At 39.6% G+C, this 25,350-nt stretch overlaps 1 protein-coding gene and 1 non-coding gene across 5 annotated transcripts in view; one reads left to right on the top strand and one right to left on the bottom strand.

Moving 5' to 3' along the window:
- The window catches only part of PARD3B (par-3 family cell polarity regulator beta), a 1,023,096-nt gene that overhangs the window by 780,559 nt on the left and 217,187 nt on the right, over positions 1-25,350 (top strand). The gene's annotated exons all lie outside the window — the stretch shown is intronic.
- Positions 22,331-22,414, bottom strand: TRNAQ-UUG (transfer RNA glutamine (anticodon UUG)). Its single transcript has one exon. It is a non-coding gene; the product is annotated as a tRNA-Gln (tRNA).

Below are 25,350 nucleotides of genomic sequence, written 5' to 3'. Positions count from 1 at the left end.
CAAAATTGTAACTTAAATATCCAAAATGAGGAGGTTTACCACAGTAATTGTGGTATCCACAGGATGAAACATAGTGGAGCCATTAAAATTTTAAACTTTCAAGAACATTTCATTACCTGGGGAAATGCTTTATATGGGAAAAAATACTGCACAAAATTATATCCATGGCATGATTCCAAATGTCTTCATACAGGGAAATACAAATCTGGGAATAAAATATACCAGTATTGGTGGGATTTTGATGATAAAGTAACAAGAGCTTTTGTATTTTCCCTTGAAATTTTTGTTAGTCTTTTTAGATTTTCTGTAGCATATATGAACATCTCTTATCAGGTTAAAAAGTTGTAATATAGTTCAGGGCAAGATGGCGGCTTAGGAGGACGCTGGGCTCACCGCACGTCCTGCTGATCACTTAGATTCCATCTACATCTGCCTAAATAACCCAGAAAACCGCCAGAGGATTAGCAGAACGGAGTCGCCGGAGCCAAACGCAGATGAGAGGCCCATGGAAGAGGGTAGGAAGGGCGGCGAGGCGGTGCGCGCTCCACGGACTGGCGGGAGGGAGCCGGGGCAGAGGGGCGGCTCGCCGGCCAAGCACAGCCACCGAATCTGGCTTGCAAAAGCGGAGGGGCCTGACGGACTGTGTTCCCACAACAAGCGCGACTTAGCGTCTGGGAGGTCATAAGTTAACAGCTCTGCTCGGAAAGCGGGAAGGCTGGAGGACAAAGGGAGGGAGAGCTGCTGAGCCCCCTGACAACAGAGCTCAGTTTGGTGGGGAACAAAGGCGCTCGCCAGCGCCATCTCCCCCGCCCATCCCCCAGCCGAAATCCCAAAGGGAACTGGTTCCTGCCAGGGAACTTGCTCGCTCCGCGCAAACACCCAACTCTGCGCTTCTGCGGAGCCAAACCTCCGGCAGCGGATCTGACTCCCTCCCGCTGCCACAGGGCCCCTCCTGAAGTGGATCACCTAAGGAGAAGCGATCTAAGCCTGCCCCTCCTGCCCCCGAGCACCTTGCCTACCCACCCCAGCTAATACGCCAGATCCCCAGCATCACAAGCCTGGCAGGGTGCAAGTAGCCCAGACGAGCCACACCACCCCACAGTGAATCCCGCCCCTAGGAGAGGGGAAGAGAAGGCACACACCAGTCTGACTGTGGCCCCAGCGGTGGGCTGGGGGCAGACATCAGGTCTGACTGCGGCCCCGCCCACCAACTCCAGTTATACACCACAGCACAGGGGAAGTGCCCTGCAGGTCCTCACCACGCCAGGGACTATCCAAAATGACCAAGAGGAAGAATTCCCCTCAGAAGAATCTCCAGGAAATAACAACAGCTAATGAGCTGATCAAAAAGGACTTAAATAACATAACAGAAAGTGAATTTAGAATAATAGTCATAAAATTAATCGCTGGGCTTGAAAACAGTATACAGGACAGCAGAGAATCTCTTGCTACAGAGATCAAGGGACTAAGGAACAGTCACGAGGAGCTGAAAAACGCTTTAAACGAAATGCATAACAAAATGGAAACCACCACAGCTCGGCTTGAAGAGGCAGAGGAGAGAATAGGTGAACTAGAAGATAAAGTTATGGAAAAAGAGGAAGCTGAGAAAAAGAGAGATAAAAAAATCCAGGAGTATGAGGGGAAAATTAGAGAATTAAGTGATACACTAAAAAGAAATAACATACGCATAATTGGTATCCCAGAGGAGGAAGAGAGAGGGAAAGGTGCTGAAGGGGTACTTGAAGAAATCATAGCTGAGAACTTCCCTGAACTGGGGAAGGAAAAAGGCATTGAAATCCAAGAGGCACAGAGAACTCCCTTCAGACGTAACTTGAATCGATCTTCTGCACGACATATCATAGTGAAACTGGCAAAATACAAGGATAAAGAGAAAATTCTGAAAGCAGCAAGGGGTAAACGTGCCCTCACATATAAAGGGAGACCTATAAGACTCGTGACTGATCTCTCTTTTGAAACTTGGCAGGCCAGAAAGAATTGGCACGAGATTTTCAGGGTGCTAGACAGAAAAAATATGCAGCCGAGAATCCTTTATCCAGCAAGTCTGTCATTTAGAATAGAAGGAGAGATAAAGGTGTTCCCAAACAAACAAAAACTGAAGGAATTTGTCACCACTAAACCAGCCCTACAAGAGATCCTAAGGGGGACCCTGTGAGACAAAGTCCCAGAGACATCACTATAAGCATAAAACATACAGACATCACAATGACTCTAAACCCGTATCTTTCTATAATAACACTGAATGTAAATGGATTAAATGCGCCAACCAAAAGACATAGGGTATCAGAATGGATAAAAAAACAAGACCCATTTATTTGCTGTCTACAAGAGACTCATTTTAGACCTGAGGACACCTTTAGATTGAGAGTGAGGGGATGGAGAACTATTTATCATGCGACTGGAAGCCAAAAGAAAGCTGGAGTAGCCATACTTATATCAGACAAACTAGACTTTAAATTAAAGGCTGTAACAAGAGATGAAGAAGGACATTATATAATAGTTACAGGGTCTATCCATCAGGAAGAGCTAACAATTATCAATGTCTATGCACCGAATACCGGAGCCCCCAAATATATAAAACAATTACTCATAAACATAAGCAACCTTATTGATAAGAATGTGGTAATTGCAGGGGACTTTAATACACCACTTACAGAAATGGATAGATCATCTAGACACACGGTCAATAAAGAAACAAGGGCCCTGAATGAGACATTGGATCAGATGGACTTGACAGATATATTTAGAACTCTGCATCCCAAAGCAACAGAATATACTTTCTTCTCGAGTGCACATGGAACATTCTCCAAGATAGATCATATACTGGGTCACAAAACAGCCCTTCATAAGTTTACAAGAATTGAAATCATACCATGCTTACTTTCAGACCACAATGCTATGAAGCTTGAAATCAACCACAGAAAAAAGTCTGCAAAACCTCCAAAAGCATGGAGGTTAAAGAACACCCTACTAACGAATGAGTGGGTCAACCAGGCAATTAGAGAAGAAATTAAAAAATATATGGAAACAAACGAAAATGAAAATACAACAATCCAAACGCTTTGGGACGCAGCAAAGGCAGTCCTGAGAGGAAAATACATTGCAATCCAGGCCTATCTCAAGAAACAAGAAAAATCCCAAATACAAAATCTAACAGCACACCTAAAGGAACTAGAAGCAGAACAGCAAAGGCAGCCTAAGCCCAGCAGAAGAAGAGAAATAATAAAGATCAGGGCAGAAATAAACAATATAGAAACTAAAAAAACTGTAGAGCAGATCAACGAAACCAAGAGTTGGTTTTTTGAAAAAATAAACAAAATTGACAAACCTCTAGCCAGGCTTCTCAAAAAGAAAAGGGAGATGACCCAAATAGATAAAATCATGAATGAAAATGGAATTATTACAACCAATCCCTCAGAGATACAAACAACTATCAGGGAATACTATGAAAAATTATATGCCAACAAACTGGACAACCTGGAAGAAATGGACAAATTCCTGAACAACCACACTCTTCCAAAACTCAATCAGGAGGAAATAGAAAGCTTGAACAGACCCATAACCAGCGAAGAAATTGAATCGGTTATCAAAAATCTCCCAACAAATAAGAGTCCAGGACCAGATGGCTTCCCAGGGGAGTTCTACCAGACGTTTAAAGCAGAGATAATACCTATCCTTCTCAAGCTATTCCAAGAAATAGAAAGGGAAGGAAAACTTCCAGACTCATTCTATGAAGCCAGTATTACTTTGATTCCTAAACCAGACAGAGACCCAGTAAAAAAAGAGAACTACAGGCCAATATCCCTGATGAATATGGATGCAAAAATTCTCAATAAGGTACTAGCAAATCGAATTCAACGGCATATAAAAAGAATTATTCACCATGATCAAGTGGGATTCATTCCTGGGATGCAGGGCTGGTTCAACATTCGCAAATCAATCAACGTGATACATCACATTAACAAAAAAAGAGAGAAGAACCATATGATCCTGTCAATCGATGCAGAAAAGGCCTTCGACAAAATCCAGCACCCTTTCTTAATAAAAACCCTTGAGAAAGTCGGGATAGAAGGAACATACTTAAAGATCATAAAAGCCATTTATGAAAAGCCCACAGCTAACATCATCCTCAACGGGGAAAAACTGAGAGCTTTTTCCCTGAGATCAGGAACACGACAAGGATGCCCACTCTCACCGCTGCTGTTTAACATAGTGCTGGAAGTTCTAGCATCAGCAATCAGACAACAAAAGGAAATCAAAGGCATCAAAATTGGCAAAGATGAAGTCAAGCTTTCGCTTTTTGCAGATGACATGATATTATACATGGAAAATCCGATAGACTCCACCAAAAGTCTGCTAGAACTGATACAGGAATTCAGCAAAGTTGCAGGATACAAAATCAATGTACAGAAATCAGTTGCATTCTTATACACTAACAATGAAGCAACAGAAAGACAAATAAAGAAACTGATCCCATTCACAATTGCACCAAGAGGCATAAAATACCTAGGAATAAATCTAACCAAGGATGTAAAGGATCTGTATGCTGAAAATTATAGAAAGCTTATGAAGGAAATTGAAGAAGATTTAAAGAAATGGAAAGACATTCCCTGCTCATGGATTGGAAAAATAAATATTGTCAAAATGTCAATACTACCCAAAGCTATCTACACATTCAATGCAATCCCAATCAAAATTGCACCAGCATTCTTCTCGAAACTAGAACAAGCAATCCTAAAATTCATATGGAACCACAAAAGGCCCCGAATAGCCAAAGGAATTTTGAAGAAGAAGACCAAAGCAGGAGGCATCACAATCCCAGACTTTAGCCTCTACTACAAAGCTGTCATCATCAAGACAGCATGGTATTGGCACCAAAACAGACACATAGACCAATGGAATAGAATAGAAACCCCAGAACTAGACCCACAAACGTATGGCCAACTCATCTTTGACAAAGCAGGAAAAAACATCCAATGGAAAAAAGACAGCCTCTTTAACAAATGGTGCTGGGAGAACTGGACAGCAACATGCAGAAGGTTGAAACTAGACCACTTTCTCACACCATTCACAAAAATAAACTCAAAATGGATAAAGGACCTAAATGTGAGACAGGAAACCATCAAAACCTTAGAGGAGAAAGCAGGAAAAGACCTCTCTGACCTCAGCCGTAGCAATCTCTTACTCGACACATCCCCAAAGGCAAGGGAATTAAAAGCAAAAGTGAATTACTGGGACCTTATGAAGATAAAAAGCTTCTGCACAGCCAAGGAAACAACCAACAAAACTAAAAGGCAACCAACGGAATGGGAAAAGATATTCGCAAATGACATATCGGACAAAGGGCTAGTATCCAAAATCTATAAAGAGCTCACCAAACTCCACACCCGAAAAACAAATAACCCAGTGAAGAAATGGGCAGAAAACATGAATAGACACTTCTCTAAAGAAGACATCCGGATGGCCAACAGGCACATGAAAAGATGTTCAGCGTCGCTCCTTATCAGGGAAATACAAATCAAAACCACACTCAGGTATCACCTCACGCCAGTCAGAGTGGCCAAAATGAGCAAATCAGGAGACTATAGATGCTGGAGAGGATGTGGAGAAACGGGAACCCTCTTGCACTGTTGGTGGGAATGCAAATTGGTGCAGCCGCTCTGGAAAGCAGTGTGGAGGTTCCTCAGAAAATTAAAAATAGACCTACCCTATGACCCAGCAATAGCACTGCTAGGAATTTATCCAAGGGATACAGGAGCACTGATGCATAGGGGCACTTGTACCCCAATGTTCATAGCAGCACTCTCAACAATAGCCAAATTATGGAAAGAGCCTAAATGTCCATCAACTGATGAATGGATAAAGAAATTGTGGTTTATATACACAATGGAATATTACGTGGCAATGAGAAAAAATTAAATATGGCCTTTCGTAGCAACGTGGATGGAACTGGAGAGTGTGATGCTAAGTGAAATAAGCCATACAGAGAAAGACAGATACCATATGGTTTCACTCTTATGTGGATCCTGAGAAACTTCACAGGAACCCATGGGGGAGGGGAAGGAAAAAAAAAAAAAAGAGGTTAGAATGGGAGAGAGCCAAAGCATAAGAGACTTAAAAACTGAGAACAAACTGAGGGTTGATGGGGGGTGGGAGGGAGGAGAGGGTGGGTGATGGGTATTGAGGAGGGCACCTTTTGGGATGAGCACTGGGTGTTGTATGGAAACCAATTTGTCAATAAATTTCATAAAAAAAAAAAAGTTGTAATATAAAATAAGTTCAAATCTGATCTCATAGGTACAGAGAACAAATTGGTAGTTGTCAGGGGGGAGGTAGTTGATGGATAGATGAAATGGGTGAAGGGGGTACAAAGTTACAGTTATAAAATAAATAAGTCATAAGGAAGTAATGTACAGCATGGTAACTATAATTAATAATACTGATTTGAAATTTGAAAACTGCTGAGAGAGGGGCTCCTGGGTGGCTCACTAGGTTAAGCGTCTGATTTCAGCTCAGGTCATGAGCTCGCCGTTTGTGAGTTTTGAGCCCTGTGTCGGGCTCTGTGCTGACAGCTCAGAGCCTGGAGCCTGCTTTGGATTCTGAGTCTCCTTCTCTCTCTCTGACCCTCAGCCGCTCATTCCCTTCCTCCCTCCCTCCCTCCCTCCCTCCCTCCCTGCCTCCCTCCCTCTCTCTCTCTCAAAAATAAACATTTTTTAAAAAAGTATTTGCAAGCTGCTAACAGAGTAGATCTTAAAAGTTCTCATCACAAGAAAAAAAAAATGTTGTGACCGTGTGGGGTGACAGGTGTTAACTAAACTTACTGCGATCATCTCACAATACATGCAAATATTGAATCATTGTGTTGTACATCCAAAGCTAATGTTATATGTCAATTTTACCTCAATAAAAAAAATTTAAATCTAAAAATTAAACATCGTATACTTTAGATACAAAACTGACATCCTCATTGTGGTCTTTTCATTGTTGCTCAAATATTCTTTTTTTTTTTATTAAAGTTTTTTTTAAGGTTTTTCTTTCTTTTTTTTTTTTTTTTAGTATTTTCTACACCCAACATGGGGCTCAAACTCATGACCTTGAGATCAAGAGTCACATGCTCTTCAGATACCTAGGCACCTCTAATTCTAAAGCATTTATAGAACATTAGAGCCTTAGGTTTCTTACTGCCCTCAGAGTAGCACTATGTCTACTTTCTAATGCAAATTATCTACCTGTTCTCAATTCATGGTGCTTGGGGGTTGGAAAAACAACAACAACAACAACAACAACAACAGAAAACCGTAATGTTAAAGAGCTCTCATAACTCTGCTTTATCACTTGTCTTCCTCTGGACTCAGGGAATGAATCAGAAGTTAGCGTGCTTCTTAGCCCATACTTCAGTTCCTTCTCCTGGCAAAACACTCTAAAATGTAAGTTCCTGTGTTGTTAAGTTTGATGGGACTGTTGCATATTTCAAGCATAGATACAGCTTTATCTACTCAAATGCTTGCCCTCTCTTTTGCGGCTGCAAGAGAAATTCCGTGGTTTAAATGCACTATTAGTGTGCAGTTATCTACTGAGAGGATTGTGTGCAATACATTAGTATTAACATGCACAGCCTGTGATGAAATTTATTATGGACAAATTGTGAGTTTGGATTTTTACTCACTATCTAGTTCTTACCGTTTCATACGCCTGCTATCCAGTCTCTTCTTGCCATCATTACTGTTCCAATCCAGACATTTATTATCTCTTACTTGGGCTAGTGTTGTAGGCTCCTACCTGGTCTATCAACACCCCGCATCTTTCTGCTGTGCTCCATCTTCCAGCTGACAGCAAGAATAGTCTTTCTCACATTCCAGTAGGCATGTCACCATCCCTCCGTAGCTCACCTTCACATATGGGATGAAATGGAAATTGTTTAGACAGGCTATAAGCTTCTCCATGTTCTGATCCTATTTGTCTCAGCACATCTTTAGTTTATTCCCTGGTTGTAAGTAATGTTTCTTCAGTCTGGAGCTGTCTCTTGACAATGGGGTTTGAAAGACCGGTGTGTTCTCTTTTTTAAGACCCACATCAAGTCCCCCTCTCCACCGGGTGAAGGCTTCTTCCACTTACAAAAGGAGACCTGGGGCGCCTGGGTGGCGCAGTCGGTTAAGCGTCCGACTTCAGCCAGGTCACGATCTCGCGGTCCGTGAGTTCGAGCCCCACGTCAGGCTCTGGGCTGATGGCTCAGAGCCTGGAGCCTGTTTCCGATTCTGTGTCTCCCTCTCTCTCTGCCCCTCCCCTGTTCATGCTCTGTCTCTCTCTGTCCCAAAAATAAATAAACGTTGAAAAAAAAATTTAAAAAACACAACAACGAAAGGAGACCTAAATGCTCCTACAGACAATCACGATGTAATTGTTTGTTTGCTAACTTTCTCACTCTGGGACACTGAGCCATTTAAGGGCTTAACCTTCACACCCTTAGCACCTTGGACAGAGACCGGGCTATACCAGCCGAGTATCTTTTTGTGGTTGAATTAGCATGTTAACTAATAAAATGGCCTATATAACAAAATAGAAATTACACACTTTTAAAATAAAGAACCAATAAATGAGCTTTAGTCATTTCCAACAAGTCATAGCATAGACTTAACTTTTCCTGGCTCGTGAGAACTCCTAGAGACTTTGTCCCCTGAGACCTCCCTGCTGGACTGCTCCCAAGAACATCTTTTCCTCAATACCCCAAGGATATGCCTTCACAGAGACATGGGGACCCTTGCAAACAAGGAAGGAGTCCGTAGGGAGAAAAAAGGCAGAAGAAACTAGTCATTTCCCCCTTGTTCACTAGTTGTCTTAATGATGTGGTGAAATTAGAGCAGCTCCCAGACTTTTCATGGGCTGCCCAACTTTTTAAAAATGGGGAGGTCATCATAGGGCAACCAAGTTTTAATTTCATCAAGTGAAAACATAAACTCCCCAACTACTATAACCTATTATTTTATCAAAAAATAACATTTAAGTATTAACAAAATGGGAAAGATAGACTTGCAGAGTATGGGAGAGTTCTTCAAGCGTACGTAATGGCTTTCATGAAGTGACGTTGTACTTAATTTTCTCATTTTGTTGCTATTTGGAGATAATTTATTCTGGACTGGCATGGAATAACATGCAAAATGTACTATTCTTCGATGCGGACGGGGCGGCGGTGGGGGTGGGGGGAAGCCTGCAAACAGCAAGATAGCCAAAGGAGGAGGACCAAGGAATTTCTCCGTGCTGCTCATAACTGACCTTATGGAACCACCAGTTGCCGGGAGGGAGACAAAAACTCATCTTATCTTTTTTTCCGATGCTTCCACTGTTAAGAATTGCTCTTGGGTTGAGCAAGGGGAACCTACATCTTGAAAGCTGAATTCAAGCCATTACTTAAGAATTTCAAAAAGTATCAATGGATGACAGTAGCACTTTTAACTTCCAGGAAAAGAGCACTTTAAGTGCTTTCTGTCATCTTGGTTACTTACTGAAATCTGTTGATGGTGTGGTGGGTGGTAAGGTAATGTTTGCATTGGCATGGCAACCGCCAACCTTAAAAATAATTATGTTCATGTACGGTTTGTCGTGTGTTACTTTTACCTTGTGTGTGGTCCTAGGTCCATACTTCTTATGGTATTTCAACCACAGGCACCCCTAGAGGACCATCTGTGGGCTCTTGGTATTGCTAACGTGGCCCCAGATGTGTGTGGTGTTGCCTAGCTTTTCTGTTGGCACCTTATCCTACCAAGATCAATTGACGTTCTTAGTTACAGATCAGTGTTCTGGTGATTTTTATTCTCATAATTGAAACTTATCTCATAAAAGTGGGAGTCTATTCCACCAGTCTGTAAGATAAGTATTGTTTTGAGAAAGAAATGAATATACAGTTTTAACGTCTCAAACATTCAGTTTTTAAAATATCAAAGTTATAAATAGTTCAGCCTTCAACCTGGCCTTATAAATTTTAACATATCATTATAATCAAATATAAATAGCCCCCCACACAATGAAACTTGTTATATATGGGGCCTCCTTTCTCTGGTTGTTGAATTTATTAAATATAGTAGGTAGACAGATTTTTCTGAGTTTTGAACTACGGTCTGGAGAATCCAAAGGCAACTTGTTATTGTGACATAGACTTCAGTGTCTTTGTTGATCAGTCACAGTGCTAGCATAAAATTAGAGAATTACATCAGAGGCTGGAAGTTGTCTGACTTGTGTATATTTTCATATACTCCAAGATTATCCTCTAGAGAAAATAACCTGTATTGAAAGCAGCAGTATTTGGAGTGTGGGGTTTTTTTGTTTTTTGTTTTTTGTTTTTTGTTTTTTTCCTTTGAAGGTATTAGAGACCATCTAATCAAAACCTTAAACCTGTAACGTGATCATTTAACTTTGGGGGAATAGTTTTAATAAGATATAATTCGCCGGCCGTATACTTTACCTAATAAGCATACAAGTTAGTGGTTTTTAGTATATTCAAATGATTGTGCAACCATTACCATGATCAACCTTAGAATATTGTATCAACTTAAAAAGAAACCTAGTACCTGTTAGCAGTCACTCCCCATACATCTATCCTCAACCTCCTCTCCAGCTCTAGACAACCACTAATATGTTTTCTGTCTCTATATATTTGCCTGTTCCAGACATTTTGTATAAATGGAATCATATACTCTGTGGTCTTTTGTGACTGGTTTCTTTGGCCTAGCATAATGTTTTCAAGGTTCATCCATGTTATGACATATATCGATACTTCAATCCTTTTTGTTGCTGAATAATATCCCATTGTATGGGTAAACACATTTTGCTTATCCATTCATAAGTTGATGGGCATTTGTGTTTCCACTTTGGGAAATTCTGAATAGTGCTATTATGAATAATCATGTATAAATTGTTATATGAATATATTTTCATTTTTTGGATATCTACCTAGGAGTGGAACTGCTAGGATATACAGTAAAACTCTATGTTTAACTTTTCGAAGTACTACAAGGCTGTTTTTTCAAAGTGACGGCAACTTTTTACATTCCTACCAGGAGTCTGTTCAGGTTCCAGTTTTTCCACATCCTTGCCAACACTTGTTATTATTACCTGTTTCGTATTATCTCCATCCTAATAGGTTTGAAGTGGTATCTCCTTGTGGTTTTGATTTACATTTCCCTGATGACTAATGATCGTGAATATTTTTTTTCTTGCACTTATTGGAAATGTATGTATCTTCCTTGAAGAAGTGTCTATTCACATCCTATTCACTTAACTTTTAAGATCTGTTTTCAAATATAATAAAAGATAAGAAATTGGAAGATGGGGAATGTGGGGATGAAAAGGAAATAAGAAGATTCATAGAAAATGTCCTCACTTTTCTAATATTCTTACCTATTGAAGACTCTTAAAAGTTATCTCTCACCCCCACTGGATAAAATTTTAAAAACTTTTTAAAAAATATTATTTTCTCTGATTTAAAAAGTAAAATTTTGGGGTGCCTGGGTGGTTCAGTCGGTTGAGCGTCCAACTTTGGCTCAGGTCGTGATTTCATGGTCGACGAGTTCGAGCCCCGCATCGGGCTCTGTGCTGACAGCTCAGAGCGTGGAGCCTGCTTCAGATTCTGTGTCTCCCTCTCTCTCGGCCCCTCCCCCACTCATGCTCTGTCTCTCTCTGTCTCAAAAATAAATAAACATTAGAAAAAAATTTTTCCTTAAGTAAACTTAATATTAAAAATGTAGAGGCATGGCGTTTATTTGTTTTTATTTCTAAGTGAAATCTTTTTTCAGAAGGGCCCAGTTACTATGTGATATGCAGGGAAAGATGGTCAGTTTTAGATTCTAAGACATAGTCCACGATGCTGATCCAGGATGTTTCCTTCTGATTTTTCAGGGAGAATCAGGAAGTGAAAACAAAATCTGTCTCACATCATTTCAGATTAATCATAACACTGTCTTTCCTGATTGCTCTAATTATGGGTATACTCAATAGTCACCTGTTAATCATGGAACAGAAGGATGGCCCCTAATGTGGGATATTTTATAGAGAGTATATGTCTATTAGAACTTTATGTCTATTAGAACATTTCTCCAGAGAAATGGATTATGATGAACTTCTTTTGCTGTGTTTCTACTAGTGCCTCCTATGTGCCTTCCACCAGAAGCAAGAGAGACACTACTAGAATTCAAATAGATTGACAATGCCAAGTGGAAGAAAAGCAAATGGATGAATTAAACAATTAAAACTCCTATTGGCGTTTTACTGCTAAGAAGTAACGGTATTTCCAAAAAAGAATAAAGAGGAGATCTTAATTCCAGGGCAACATTTCTCATCCTCAGTTATACTTGATGCTTTTAAGCTACAGGAAGAGTTAATATCTAGTCCCAGAGTACATTGGTGATTAGTCTGGAATGATAACTGTGACCTTCTTTAAATTCAGTAACTATCCAGTAAAAATTGACCTTGATCAGTGTGAGAACTGGGTTGTCTTCCCTTTGCGCTGTCCATATAGAATCATGTCTTGAGACTATCATTTCTTAATGCTAAACGATGGTATGTTTAATCATTTCACATTCTTCTATTAAATTCATCACTGAGATCTATTTTCAGGGCATTGTTTTCTTATTCCGTTTTCTATAAACTTTCTCTTAATATTCACTGAGCATGTTCAGATGAGAGGACAGAATAACCATCAATAAGGATCTTCATGAGAGTCATTTTTTATTGTAATAATGTTTTATATAACCAAGTATATCCAGCATATTATCATGTTGACATCTGTTATAGGCTGAATCGTGTCCATTCAAAATTTGTTTTAAGTCCTAACTCCCAGTACCTCACAATGTGACTGTTTTTGGGGACAGACTCTTTAAAGAGGTAAATTAGGTGAAACAAGCCCGTTAGGAGGATTTTAATCCAGGACGATCGGGGTGCTTATAAGAAGAGGCGATTTGGAAACAGGCACATGCAGAGAGAGGGCCATGTGGTGACACAGGGAGAAAGCAGCTACCTACAAGCCAGTGAGAGAGGCCTCAGAAGAAGCCTACCCTGCTGACACCTTGAGCTCAGACTTCCGGCTTCCAAAATTGTGAAAAGATGAATTTTTGTTGTGAAAGCCACTCAGTCTGTGGCACTTGTTATGGCAGCACTAGCACACTAAAACAATGTATGGTTATTATAAAAATTATGAACGAGTAGTTTAAATTCTTTTTTTTCAAATCTTTGAAATTGGTGTATATTTTATGTATAGCACATCTCCATTTGCACTGGTCACATTTCAAGCGCTCAGTGTCCATATGCAGCTAGTGGCCACTGCACTGGACAGGGCAGGTACCAAAATACACAATATTATGAGCATCTGGATGATGGGGAAAAAGCGAGCTCAGAAAACCAGGAGGCTAAAATAGAGGTTTAGTGGCAAAAGTTAAAGAACACAGTGTCTGGATTTTTACTTTTTTAATTTAAAACTAATACAGCCACATTACAGAAAATACGGGAAAAACAAAAAGAGAAGAGATAACCTCTTTCCCATAATCCCATAACTATAACACAACTACGTTAATTTCAATATTTTCCATCAGCCTTTTATTCTAAATATTTCACCTTGGCTTACACACAATTTTGTTTTTTGTTTTTATTTAATGTATCCTAGCCAGTTTTCCATATTGTTACAGTCCTCACAGCCATCGTTTTCAGAAGCTATGTAATGCTCGAACAAGTGGAGGCAACAGAATTAGTGTCCTTTACTATGGCAGTGGTTAATGTGTACCAAGAAAGAAAATAGATTAAAAGTAGAAAAACAAAAAGAATCAAACCCAGAAAATTAAGAGAAAGTTTTTAGAGCAAAATTCCTTTTACTTCTTCAAAGGTTGAGCAGATCACCATGAGCACAAAGCATAGTGAAGACTAAGGATAGGTGGTAAATAGGTTAATTTATAACCAACGCTTTAATTAATGTGATACACTGAATTCTAAGCAAAATTTTAGTGGCCCTTTATGGTAATTATGCATAAATAGTAAATGTTAACATAGTATAATATAATTAGGGATAGTGTCACATGACCGAACAGAAGTTTTAATTTTAATTTTCTCTCTTAGTTTTCTAGTCCTTACAATCAGTTTTAATGTCAAGTATTATCCTGATATTTGTCTTATCCAACTGGAGGATTAGATGTTCCTTCAAACAAAGCTTATTCATTTATTATAAATTATTATTTAAAACAGTGGAAAAAGCACTGTGAAATGCAACATAAATGACCCAGATGATTTTGATATGGTTCCTGATTTCAAGTGACCTTAGTGATGAGTATCTCATTAATTTACTCATTCATTTATTAGGAGAGTAATACAAAGTAAGATTAAAGAAGTGAGTTGGGAAGAGGTTGAGAAGGGCCTGCATAAACAGGGTAGAGTTTGAACTTGATTTCAGAGGCAGTAGGGAGCCCACAGAGATCTTTCCGTGGAGCTTAAATACAGGTACACGGTTATAAATGTTTTTAGAACGACCATGCTGAGGACCATGTGGAGGATGGACTGGAGTGGGAGAGATCTGTGGCAAGACATCCAGATAGTAGAAGGCTGATAGAAAGACCTGGAGAAAAAAAGATCAGGCCTGAATGAAGGCACGGGCAAGAGGGAAGGAATTGAGAAAGAGACGATTTCTTCAGTCTGTAATTTAGGAGATTGGCTATATGCCGTGATAAGCTATAAAGGAAGAGGAAAAGGAAGAGGCTTAGAGGAAAGGGAATAAATTTTGTTTTTACTTGAATTTGAGGAGCCTCTAGACACCTGAGCAAAGAAGTCTTGTTTTTAGGAAGTAGATGGAAAGAGAGAGAGAGCAGGAAGCCCTTCTAGACGGTATGAAGAAAAAGGCTGAAAGGCAGGCACACCAAGAGAGCTTGCCCTGTCAGCCATGAGAGAGTTGCATAGAGCATAGAGTGCTTGACAGTGTTCTGCAGAAGATTTACAAAGAATAAGGTCCAAAAATGTACCACACAAGTCATCAGTGACCTTAGCAAGAGGAGTCTAAGAAAATTTGTTGAGACAAAACCCAGACATTCATAATAGACGCTTATTAGGTATTTTCTATGTGCTGGACACTGTTCCAACTTTACCATACGTTATCTCATTTAACTCTTCTCACAATCCTATTATATATTTTCTAGAATTATCTCCATGTTACAGGACACAGGATTGGAGGACTGAGTGCTATGGAAGGCCACCAGATGATTAGAGATGGCTGGCGGAGCCCAAGCTTCAGTTAAAATTAAAAAGTTGAGGGAAAGGCTTTAGTTAGGAGAAGAAATTGCAATGTAGAGTTAGAAGAAAAAGCAGAATGACTAGTACATAGGTCAGTGTTTCCCATACTTGCTGGAGCTAGGCATCACTTGGGTTCTTACTAAAATATGGATTTTTTTATTGTTTAGATTAAAATAGAATTTAAATTAATGTAATATACTTGATTATATGCAAAATTTTAATTGACCTGTATGGTAATTAGACATAAAGAGTGAATGTCGACAAGGTAATCCCATAATATAATTAGGGATACCTTTACATGACCAAAGAGAATTTTCAATTTTCTTCATCTCTTAGTTTTCTAGTACTTAAAATCAGTTTCAGTGTCAAGTATTATCCTGATACCCACGCATATCCTCACCACACTGAGTAATTAATAGAACTTGTGGGAGTTGAAGAAGCCGAGAAAGCAAGATTTGGTGGGGTTGGGCGGCAGGGGCTGGGGGAGGAGTCAGTAACTACCCCTAGGAAGCATGGAAGGCACGTGGGTGGTGTTAATGTCTGAGAAACTGAGGGACTCCAGGCAAACCTAGAGTAGAGAGAACCAATGACATGAGGTCCTGGGGGAGGTGGAGAGGAAGAGAGGGGTCCCTTTGGTGGTCAGCTGGTTGCTGTAGATAAATCTAAGGGTGATGGTGGGGACTTGACGGGAAATCCTGACTGATACATTCCAACACCGCATGCAGTCGAGAGGGAAGCGGTATGCATGCAGTTTGATGGCAGCGTAAAATCTGGAATCGCTGCCACGGGGAATGTAAATGAGAGCTGAGGAGGAGTAAGTGAAATCACCACTGAGCATTTCCAAAGCAGGAGGAAATGAATGGGAGGTTGCATCTAGGCAGCTACAGTTTTATGGGTGTGACGGAGGGCCTGGGGGAAGAGGTGTGAATTCATGGGAGTCCTGGAAGACCCTAGATGCCTGCAGTGAGAATGGTGAGAAGGTCTGTTTCCTCATTTGTTGTTTTGTGTTTTTTTTGTTTGTTTGTTTTTTGGTTTTTTGGTTGTTTTTTTTTTTTTTTTTTTTTTTTTTTTTTATTAAGTCTGGAAGAACAAGCCCGGTAAGTACTAGAGATGGGGAAATGCTAGAACAACCTCTAGGCTCAGAATGAAAATAATAGCTACTATTAATTGAGCACTTAGGATGTATTAGAAGTTTTCTACACACATTACATGGCTAGGGCTATGATGCCGCCTAGCTTCAGTTCAAATAAGAAAGTTGGGGATGCCTGGGTAGCTCAATCAGTTGAATGTCCAACTTCATCTCACGGTTCGTGGGTTTGAGCCCTGCCTCGTGCAGGGCTGCCTCGGATCCTCTGTCCCCCTCTCTCTCTGCACTCCTCCTCCTGCTGGCTCTCTCTCTCTCTCAAAAATAGACATTAAAAAAAAAAGTAAAAAGCTAGAGGAAAGTCAGGAAGAGAGCATGCCCTGAAATTTATTCAGAGTGCAGGGGCGCCTGGGTGGCGCAGTCGGTTAAGCGTCCGACTTCAGCCAGGTCGCGATCTCGCGGTCCGGGAGTTCGAGCCCCGCGTCGGGCTCTGGGCTGATGGCTCGGAGCCTGGAGCATGTTTCTGATTCTGTGTCTCCCTCTCTCTCTGCCCCTCCCCCGTTCATGCTCTGTCTCTCTCTGTCCCAAAAATAAATAAAAAAAAAACGTTGAAAAAAAAATTAAAAAAAAAATTTATTCAGAGTGCAATATAATCCATTCATCCACCAGTAAACAACTGACCTTTGTGTCCCCAAACAGGCAGTTTGATGAAGGGGACTGGGTACCTGGAGAGAACGCACCTCCCTTAGGAAGGAGAACTGGAAGGGCAGAAAGGAGGAAGGTTATAATCCTAAATTTCAGTTTTCTTTGTTTTACCTAAGAAGGCCTAAGGGCTGACCTGTTCACATTCAGAATAGAAAAGGCAAGTGGAGGGAGGTTCCAGACCAGTGTTTTTCTGGTGTCACAGTTCACCCAGGTGCAGCTTCTTAGGAGAGTGGCTTGAGAGTGCTAGGCGGGCTGGAAGTTAGCAGAAAGAGACATGATTTTAAAAAATAATAAGAGAAAAATCTATGGGCACTTCTAAGGCAGCTGCTGATGGGCTCTGGTTAAGAATTATCTGTGGGTTCCTTCAAAGTCTTGAAGAGGAAGCCATGAAAAAACATCCAAGGAAAAATATGGAGGGGAGTTTGAGAGGCTAAGTACTGATTCTCATAGACTTTGATTGAAAAATTGTAGTGAATTTGAAGTGTATGAGCAATGGCCGTCCTCAAAGGCTCCATAATTCAGCTAGTTCACTACAAATTCACTGAACTGCCTCTGGTTTTGCTTCAAATCCCTGCCACTACCAAAAATGTTAGCAGCAATCAAATACACGGTTATAATTTATAGCTGCTGTATTGACAGGCAGACAGATCCCTCCTCCCAGAGCCTCGTGGTATTGGCTTCCAGTGAACCTGGGCACTTGAAAAAAATTATTGAGTGAAATCTATGGGTGCATGCTGAATCTGTAGGGATGATTTCCATATGTGCCCAAGCTCTAGGATTATGGTGAAGTCTAAAGTTATTTTTAGATTTTTTAATTTTATTAAACAAAGAGTCTGATTTTAACAAGTATATTGACAAAGAAAAGATACCAATGATTCTCTTATATTCCTGTGTTAAAATACAGTTTCACAAATGCCTTTTGTATTATTCCCTACCCTGTGTACTTCAGGGTCAAATCCTAGTAAGCTGGCCCAGAAAAAAATGGCAGCCCGGTACATGTTTTAATTTAGCAGGTATTAAAATGAGGCCTCATATTTGAACCCTTTCACTTTGGAGACAATTTTATGTGTGGACATTTATTTGCCTGTGTTATATTGTACACATAAAATTCAAAATTAAAATTTGGTCAGAATGACATGTGGTGTTAACATTTGCCTTTCCTCAATCCTTGACACTCAAAATCAAGTTACCCATTGTAAATACGCTAATTACACACTGCCTCAACAGTAACTTCCTCAAAGGATGGTGTTTAAAGTAGATAATGCCAAAGCTTTGGAAGGTTGGAAGGTTGGAAGGTACTGAATATGTATGGTTTACATGCATTTAATTAATCATTTATCTCCTTCCATTTCACACATTTCTGCTTCTCGTCTGCACCACATCTTTGTACTGTTTTAGGTGGATCCTTATATCTGGTGTTAATGCCAACGCTTACACTTCAGTTTCACTTGCTTTTCCTTTGAATCTAGTGAATTCCCAATAAAAAACAAAAACAAAAGCCAAGGGGGAGTTGTATATATTAGGAAGGCAGTTAAATAAATGGACATGTTTCTGGAAGTCTCAGAAACACGGGGATAACATATCCACACCTGTTTAGGGGAGGTCTGCCCTGAATTGTAGGGAAGGGGGGCAGTGAGAGATCCAACAAGAAATTATAGGGGTGAACAAAGCAGAATAAAAGCAAGTATGTGCTTCCCTCTTCAACATTTCCTATCTATCCTTCACCTTCTACTTTTTCTTATTCTTGTTTTAAAACTTCTATTTTGAAATAATTTTCGATTTCAAGAAAAGTCACCCCCAAAAAGTATAATTCCCATATACGTTTCACCTAACTCCTCCCAATGTTAAGATAGTGCAGACCTATGATACAAAGAGCTAAAGTAAGAAATTAACATTGATACAAAACATCAAACCCCAACTGAACATCACCAGTTTTCCCATCAATGTCCTTTTTCTGTTTCAAGATCCAACCTATAATCCCACATTACATTAGTTATGGTGTCTCCTTGGTCTCCCCTATTCTGTGCCAACCCTTAGCCTTCCCTTGTCTTTCATGACCATGACACCTTGAGGAGTATTTGTTAGTTACTTTCTAGAACAATCCTCAGTTTGGGTTTGTCTGGTGATTGGTCATGATTACTTCACTTATTCACTTATTACTAGTGAAGTTAATCTTGGGTTGTTTCATTAAAGTAGCGTCTGCTGGATTTTTTTCCCCATTTTTAATTTATACATATCTTGTGGGAGATATCTGAGACTATACAAATGTCTAGTTTCTTCTCATACATTCACCGGGTTAATTTTAGTATGGTTTCTTCTCAGTGTTTCTTATCATGGCAATTATTACAGTGGTTGCCAGTGGTCATTTTTAGTTCACTCCTTCCTTCCACACTTATTAATTGGAATTCTTCTTTAGTGAAGAGCTATCCTTTCTCCTCTGACCATTAGTTTTTTGTTGATTTATATTATTATAGATTCATGGATATGTATTTTGTTTTATAGATTATAATCCAGTCCTATCATTATTTTGGTGCTTAAGTTATTCTAACTTTGGCTGTTGGGGGCGTTTTCAGGGTAACTGTTCCCTTTTGACTTGCCTAGTTTTTTTTTGTGTGTGTGTGTGTGTGTGTGTGTGTGTGTTTTTTGAGAACTTTCTTACTGTTTGGCACTGTGAGATGCCCCAAGATCATTTCATGTTTTCCTTGCCACAGTCAAGGAATCAAACATTTTTCCAAGGAGATCTGATTTCTCTTATTGCATAATCATATACAGAGGCCAAGAACCAGGAGTACTCACTTTTAGATATTGTTTCTAGATCCTCTCAGCAGACAGAACTTGGAAATCTATGTATGTGCACGAACCAGTGCATAAACACATATCCATATTTCTGAATTGGAGATTCAGAAATCTTTTAATCTTTTAATGAGATTTCAGATTCTCATTTAAAAAGCTTTAAGTTTAGGGACGCCTGAGTGGCTCAGCCGGTTGAGCATCCGACTTTTGATTTTGAATCAGGCTGTGACCCCAGGGTCATTAGATTGAGCACCATGTCCAACTCCACGCTGAGCACGGAGTCCTCGTGGGGTTTTCCTCTCTCCTTCTGCCCCTTCTCCACTCACACATGTGCTCGCTCGCTCTCTCTCTCTCTCTCTCTCTCTGTCTCTCAAAACAAAAACAAAAACAAAAAACTATAAAAAACATGAGTTTATACCGATACCTCCAATTCCAATGTAATACCACAGTCTTCATTATAGACTTCCTCCTTTCCTGATTTGTAATTTCTTTTTCATTTAGCTAGAAAGCTGGCTCTCGTTATTTGCAATATATTTACTTATTTGTTCAACCCTAATATATGCTGAAAGTTATCGCAGAATTCCTAACCCATACCCTTGTTGAGGCCAGAGTATGGTATTTGTGTACAATTATGTTTGACTTTACCCTTACTGTATCCACTTTTCCAATGTTACTTAAGTTCTTTCCCAAGCCCTTCAATGTGGGATGCTAGTTATTTATAATATAATTAGGTTTATTCTTATAGTTGTATTCCTATTTGGGGTTCCCCCCCCCACATCTTGATTGATTGTTGTTAACATATTGTAGAATAAAATTTACTCTTTGTTTTGTACACTTCTAGGGCTTTTGTTTTGTTTATTTTTGAGAGAGAGAAAAGAGTGAAAGGGGGGCAGGGGCAGAGCGGGTGGGGGGAGAGTGAGGATGCAAAGCAGGCTCCCTGCTGACAGCACAGAGCTTAACACAGGGATCTGACTCATGAACCATGAGATCATGACCTGAGCTAAAGGCAGATGCTTAGCTGACTGAGCCACCCAGGCGCCCCTCTAGGGGTTTTTATCCGTGTAGAGTCACGTATCCACAGTCATGATACAGAACAGTTCCATGATCTCCAAATCACCCAACCCCCGATTTCTGACAATCGTTGATCTGTTTTCCATCTCAGACAATATGCAGCCTTTTGGGTCTGGCTCCTTTCATTTAGCAGAATGCATTTGAGGTTCATCTATGTTGTCGTGCGAGTAGTGTTCCGTCGTATGGAGATTGTACTTTATTCTTATGACACGATTTGTGATCCTTGCTCCTGCATCTCATGTTTACATCCATAAAATTGCCCACTGGACTGATGCTTTTTGGGACCCTGAAACTGTGACTTTTAAAGTATGCTTTTCATCTTTCTTTAGCACAGTTTGCCTCACTTTACCTTATTTACTATAGTTATTTCCTATGACCACCCATCGTTTTAACATTTGAAGGAGGGTTAGAGCCAACCTTTAATTATTTTTGGTAAGATTGACAGGGAGAGTATGGATAATTGAAATCTTCACATAATCTACAAGCCTTGTAATAGCTACTTCTTCTTCCCCCAACTACTTAAAGGTAGCAAAATGGACTCATTTTAAGTTTTATGTCCTTTCCCTTCCTTTACTTATCCTCTGGTAGAAGCACTAATGAGTCCTCAGGTGACCATAAAAATGGAAAGACAGAGAGAAAGGGGAAGCACAGGCTGTGGGTAATCTGCATAGTAGATAAAAAGCCTCTGAGTCACTGAGAATTGATTGCACTCTAGTAAAGTAGATCTGATTAGGGATTATGTATCTTTGACGTATTTTAGATTTCCATTTAATGCTTGGCACTTGTTGATCCAGTGGTAGACTTATGGTCTGTCCTAAAAGTCTACCTAAAAGAATATATTCCTACCCAGAAAATATCAATTTCCTAGCTCTATTGTCTCTTTTTGCTTTCTGTACACTTCACCACAAAGTATGGCATTAATTTGTGACATCGGGCACATCTTAATTGTACCAAAGCAGATATTTGTATCTTACATCCATGGATAGGCACAGATGGGTAGTCTTTTGACAATCTGTTAACTTCTACAAATCTTATATGCTAATGTAGGCACATTTCCTGAAGGAGAGGACCCTCGTTTAAGTCAGATTTTTCAAAGCTGCAAAACAAACAAAATTAAGGTTGTTACCAGAGAGATCATCTACATAACTCCTCTGATACTAACTGGCATGGTAATCTTGACAACCCTCAGGATGCTGTCTCTTAGTCTGAGAGATCTTCATTCAGCCTCAAGAAGCATTCACTAGACTATACGTTTCTTTTTTTTTTCTTTTTTTAAATTTTTTTTTTTAATTCATTTACTTTTGAGAGACTGAGAGAGACAGAGAGCAACCAGGGGAGGAGCAGAGAGAGAGAAAGGGAGATACAAATCTGAAGCAGTCTCCAGGGTCCGAGCTGTCAGCACAGAGCCTGACGCGGGGCTCGAACCCACGACTGCGAGATCATGACCTGAGCCAAAGTCAGACACTCAACCGACTGAGCCACCCAGGCACCCCTAGATTATACACTTATTAAGAGAAAGTATCGAACCTTTTTCTTTCTGTATTTCCAGCACCTAGCACAGAGCCTGATATATAATAGGTGTTTGATAAATATTTTCCCAAATGAATTCAATATTTCAGGCTACTGATAGGACTTTTTAGTTTACTCATCTAAGAAATCTAATTAGTTTAGTTGTTTGTGAGACATATCATTTAATTAGTTTGCAGGAGTTCATAAAGCTTTGTCATCTAGGAGTTAATTAGCTAGTAAATCACCAAATGCTAATAAGTATATGCAGTACTTTTTTCTAGTACATTTTATATTTATATCATATGTCTTCCTTGCCTAAATCCATGTTGCCCTCATTGGTGAGAAATGGGATTATCCTCCTCCCTTTCTATTTCGCCTAAGGTAAGGAAGGTTTGACTGATTTTGAAAGACACTTCATAGTGTGAAATCTTAAAAAATAAGTTTTATTTTAGTTTTTTGGACTCTGGATATAAAGTCTAAACAGCAAAACTGAGTCATTCTACAGAATTTATTGTTCTAGATCTGTTAATCTATAAATTCTTTTTTTTGTAAGTCTGTTTATTTTGAGAGAGAGAGCGCAGGTGCATGAGCAGGTGAGAGTCAGAGAGAATCCCAAGCAGGCTCTGCTCTGCACAGAGCCCGACACAGGCCTCAATAACACAAACTTTGAGATCACGATCTAAGCTGAAACCAAGAGTCAGATGCTTAACCGACTAAGCCACCCAGGTGCCCAATCTATAAATTCTTATAGAAGACTTTCTGAAGAAAACATTGATAATTTATCTGTTTGGTATTCCAAACAATATACTTTGGCTGAGTTTGGCCTGGTGTGATCCTATCCTTGACAAAGTGGTCACCAACCACTTCAGCCAACTATAATCTTTTTTCAGTCAACTAATGGCATCATTGGAAGGCAGCCCATCCAGGTTTTGGGTATCTAAGTCCTGACTCCCCTGTTTCAACATGAGCTGAGAGCTGAGCAAGCAGGCATGGCTCAATGAATTATACTAATTTAAGGTCACCACAGTCATTAAAACACATATATATACATACATAGGTATAAAAAAAAGAGAGAGAGAAACTTAGTTATACCAGTGTTTGCAAACTGGGATTCCAGAGGCTGAATTTGGCTCACAAATATTGGATGCTTGGGCCAAAGACTGTTACTTTAAAAAAAAAAAAAGAGCCAACATTTTAAAATAAAGGTATTTCACAAAGGGAGACTAAATTTGCTAATTTTTTTCATATTTTTGAAGCTGGTAGAAATCACCAGTTCACGCTTAAAACTTTTCCTGTATATCTCAAATGATTGCTTGATTTTAAGTTTAACCATATGTGTTCTTATTTTCTAAAAATTACTTTCAAAACACTAGGTTAGCAAATCTGTGGTATTACAAAATCTGGAGCCATATTCTGTCTTTCACCTGTGAAAATGTTACTATTAACCCACATATGTTCAACAAAACTGGCATTGAGCTGTTTTTCTAGAAAAAGTGATGGATTTATGCTACTCTGTCCACACATTCTTGGCGAGCGCCCTTTTGACCACTGGCACGTATTTGTAAGACCATCTGCATTGGGGGTAGAGTCTGTGGTTATGGAGTAGGTCCAAGTTAACTGGCCCACACAGGGGAGCCAACCCATGCCCTTGACCCCATTACCACAGTGTTCTAACCAATTGAGCTAAATAATTGAGTAATTGTTTTTCAGCAATCTGATCAAATCAGCTGGCATATATTAGGAGTCTGTCTGTGGACAGGGTGATAATGTCAGTGAACAAGGGAGCTTAAGATAATGGGAAAGTTGTCAAGTCCTCACATTAGTTAGCATGTTATATTTGGCCAAGTAGTCACTAAATTGAACTTTGTCATTACAGCTAATTGCATTTCTGGGCAATTGGTACTCACAAAAACACTAAACTTTTATTGAGTAGGGTTCCTTTATGAAGATTCGGAATTTGGGGTAAATAATTCATAACATATGTACAAACAATTGGGGAACATAGCAGGATGGAAAGAACTTTGTACTGAGATGAAGTGTTCAAATCCCTGTTTAGTCCCAACTATCCATGTGACCTTAGGTCTCTGGACTTTCTAAACTTTGAGTGGGACTAGATGATATGATCTCAAAGACTTTTCCAGTCATAAGGGACTTTCTATAACTGTACAATTTTGAACCCATAAGAACCACTTTGCATACAAATCTCTTTTGAACTAAAAATGTAAACGAATAATTTTCACAGATAAATAACTATTTCAAAAGTACTAAGAAAATTTATTTATTTTTTTTATGTTTTCTCAAGTTAGTTAACATACAGTGTAGTCTTGGCTTCAGGACGAGCAAATTTATTTTTTTAATATATTGCTGATTGCGTTAAATCAATATATAATATACACATTTCACATAGAAATTCAATGCGAATCCAATAAATAAATAAACCATAATATTAAATATTGTGTTATCAGTTCTTTTTTTTTACGTTTTATTTATTTATTTATTTTGTTTTTCATTAATTTTTTTTAACATTTATTTATTTTTGAGATAGAGAGCATGAACAGGGGAGGGTCAGAGAAAGAGGGAGACACAGAATCTGAAACAGGCTCCAGGCTCTGAGCTGTCAGCACAGAGCTTGACGCAGGGCTCGAACCCACGGACCATGAAATCATGACCTGAGCCGAAGTCAGACGCTCAACCGACTGAGACACCCAGGCGCCCCTATTTATTTATTTTGAATGAGAGAGAGAGATCGAGAGTTGGGAAAGGGCAGAGAGGGAGAGAGAAAATCCCAAGCAGGCTCCTCACTGTCAGTACAGAGCCCGATGTGGGGCTCGAACTCACAAACCATGAGATCATGACCTGAGCTGAAATCAAGAGTCAGACTCTTAACTGACTAAGCCACCCAGGCGCCCATTATA

This window comes from Prionailurus viverrinus, chromosome C1, assembly GCF_022837055.1.
Source record: "Prionailurus viverrinus isolate Anna chromosome C1, UM_Priviv_1.0, whole genome shotgun sequence".
Classification (NCBI taxonomy): Eukaryota; Metazoa; Chordata; class Mammalia; order Carnivora; family Felidae; genus Prionailurus; species Prionailurus viverrinus.
The sequence above is the reverse complement of the archived record's forward strand: the minus strand, read 5'-3'. Positions and strand labels throughout refer to the sequence as shown.